Genomic DNA, 3,732 nt, shown 5'->3' with positions numbered 1-3,732 from the left:
TCCTTCACTCCAATTTCATACTCTTTTGACAATCGATTGGCTGAAATCCATTTCCTATCCATAAGAAACCAATATAAACTAACAATTTCAAAACAGAACAGATCATGTGGTATGCGTTTTTGACAATTTCAAAACATAAACAGCGCTTGTGAAAAACGCGCTGTAATAGGTAGTTAAATTCAATGAAAGCGCATGTGTTTTACAGCGCTTGTGAAAAAAGCGCTGTAACTGATACGCGAAAGCGCTTCCTTTTACAGCGCTTTTTTGACAAGCGCTGTAAAAGCCTTATAACGTGATGCGCAAACGTTATATGACCTACTACAGCGCTTGTTTTACAGCGCTTTGAATCAAAAGCACTGTAATAGGTTCCGTTATTTTTAAAATATAGTTACAACAGCGCTTGTGTTTAGCAAGCGCTGTAAAATGAGCGCTGTTAAATGTCATTTTTGGCGTAGTGGTAGCATATAAACATCAAAATGATTCTACTTGTGATATATGTCATTTTGCAAAACAAAGAGTTCTTCCTATACTATTAGTGTCTTTACATTTAAGCATGTATATTTGACTTGTTGCATGTTGACATATGGGGACCATATAGCATCTCTTCTATTTCTAAACAGAGATATTTTTTAACTCTTTATTCATAAGTTTAGTAGATTTACATGGATAATTCTCGTAAAAGTTAAAAGTTAAATTGTTGATTTAATCTCTAGATCTCAAGTTTGATTCCCATCGAAGATAAAAACTCACTAATTTCCAATTGTGGAAAAAAGGACGAAAATATTGTGAATAATAGTATTCGTCAGAGATGCTGGAAGTTATATTAGACCTGAACGAATTGTTTTTTTAAACTTAAAGAAGTATAAGTGTATTTTTCTAAAAAACTTTACTAAGTCAATACTATTATGCACATGTTAACATTATAATTGTTACATCATATTTTTTTAAAGAAACAAACGAAAAATGACATTTATGCAAGAAGACAATAACATAATTTCTACCATTGCAAATGGAATGTCACTTAAAAAACTTAGTTGAAAAAGAATTATAAAGGACTTATTTGAAAAATAGATCAAACAAAAAGGACTAGTAGTTTAATTTAGCTTTTATTTAACAATTATGATTTTGTGACGCTTTCAAATATTTTTAATTAAATTTCTTATTTGTGAAATATTTAAATTTTGTAATCAATAAATAAGTTTATTTATTTTAAATTAAATATTTCGAAATTAAATTAAAAAAATTATATTTACCGATTAAATAGTCCGCATGTAAAAAAGTTACTAAAAAAATATTTTCTGGGAAATTTTCGATATTAATTTATAAAAAAATCCTTAAGTTTTCTAAGAGCATCCGTCAGAAATTGGTTTCAACTCATCTGTGTACTAAGTAGTAAATATTTCTATTAAATATTGAAGGGCGTGAGAGCAATAGAAACAATTTCTCACGAACGATGAAGATGAAACGACGGTGGAGACAAGAGAGAAACGATTTCTAGGAAGGTCAGGAGAGACAGGGTTTGATCACTAGTTTCATTATGAACATTTTCTTTGCTTTTTGTTAAATTCTCTTATCTTATATTTACTACGTTTTTCACAAAAAACGCTTCTAAATTTTTGGTGTACGGTCTCACTATTTTCTTTCTTATAATATTATTTACATATCATATTTATTACATTATTCTGTCTATTTTTTTCTTTTTCACGTTGTAAAAGAAATGTACGAGTGTACATTTATAATAAGAAAAATGAAAAGTTTCTTTTATATGTGTCGTTTCAAATTTTTTCAATCTAATAATATTTAAATGAAATAATACATAATATATCGTAATAATATTTTAAATTTATTTTAATATATTACAATAGATATAGTATATAATACATATTCTCACGTTGATATCAACACCACTTCAAATTTATCGTTTTGAAAAACAATTCTTGGAGAAGTTGTTTTGTATTATTTAGAGAGTTACATGTTACACTATTTGGCTTCATATGTCTAAAGATGATGTGAGAAAGATAGTATAATTGTCATAATATAATATTGTATAACTTAATCATATTATTACTGAAATTTAAGTGGTGTGTATTAGTGTTAGAAATTTGTTTCAACATATATCAGACGAATTTATTGGATGACACATAATATACTCCGTAATGAAATATATGCACAGTTTGATAAAATAATGTTGATGCATTGGGACTAAATATTAACACACAACAATAGACCACAAATATTTCATAGCATATAAATTAAATTAAAACTCAAAGATGTAAACTTGAAAAATTCAAAAATTCTCACACTTTTTGCTTATATAAAAGAATACAAGTACAAAATTATCGACGATTTCATCTAACACATATTTCAATAGAAAGAGTTGAATAGGGACCTAAGCATACATGTCTTTGTCTTACAATTTCTAGATAAATATAAGCGATATACAATATAGAATAATTTCCACTAATCATATTCGTGTATATATTTCTCAAGAAGCCTCTAAAATAATCCAGTATATTAATTGGAGAGTTAAAACTATAGAAAGAACAATTACTAATAATGATGGAAGAACATTAAATGACAATAACTAATATTGATTGTGTTACAATTTGTAACTCATACCGCATGAATAGTTATGTAGAATATTATATGCTAAAATAGTCATAGTAAAATGTGTATTAAAGCAAATTGCAAGTATATAGAACAAGGGTTATTATACATGTACACCTCAATCTTCTTTACCTCATTTAATTAACATTTCATTTTCTCACTACACCAAAAAAATGCTTTAAAATTGCTTTTTATGGATTTAATTTTGTAAAAAAATACAACAACGCTTTTAAAATATAAAAGTGTTGTCGTATGTGATATTTAATAGCGTTTTTTTACATAAAAACTATAAAAGGTTAACCTACAATAAGCTTTTTACAATTTTTTTTTTGCAAATGTTGTTATAGGTTGTACTTAATTGCACTTTTTCAATGTTTTTTCTCTCTCATGATAAACATTGTTCTATGTGACATTTAATAGCGGCTTTTTAGGAAAAACGTTGTTATAGGTGAATGCTATTATAACACTTTTTCATAAAACCGATGTCATAGGTTTTGTAACATTCAATTAAAATCGTTGTTATGGGTGACGAGTAGTGATGAGTTCTAACAGTTGTGAGTGCGAGAGGGATAGAGGTTTGAGTTGTGAGAGCAAGACAAACAATTTCTAACGCACGGGTTCTAACAGGTTCTCAGGAACGATGAAGATGAACGATGGTGAAGAGAAGAGGAACGATTCGGGATGATGGTGGAGAAAAGAGAAACGATTTCTGGACAATGATGGATAGAAGAAGAACGATTTACAGGGAACGTGAGGAGAGGAGAGGGTTCACGATTGAAGAGGAAAGGTCGAGTTTGATCACAAGGTTTCATTAGGAACGATATAGGCCGCGCATGTTATTTTTTTGCTTTTTGTTATATTTTTTTTATCATACATTTACAATGATTTTTCTTAAAGGGTCCATATTAAGTTTTACTGTTGCAGCGGTTTTTAAAAAATGTATTGTTAAATATGCGCTATAAAATTTAAATTTTGGTGTAGATTGACAACCCTTTTCGAAAAAAAAGTTATTTAAGGCTTCTTGTTTTTTTAAAAGTAAAATACAACAACACTTTTACTTAACAAACCTTGTTAAAAGTGCGCTGTTAATCTAAATTTTGGCATAGGGTCTCTCTATTTCTCTTC

Source organism: Cicer arietinum, chromosome 2, assembly GCF_000331145.2.
Source record: "Cicer arietinum cultivar CDC Frontier isolate Library 1 chromosome 2, Cicar.CDCFrontier_v2.0, whole genome shotgun sequence".
NCBI lineage: Eukaryota > Viridiplantae > Streptophyta > Magnoliopsida > Fabales > Fabaceae > Cicer > Cicer arietinum.
This window is presented reverse-complemented; position numbering follows the sequence as displayed.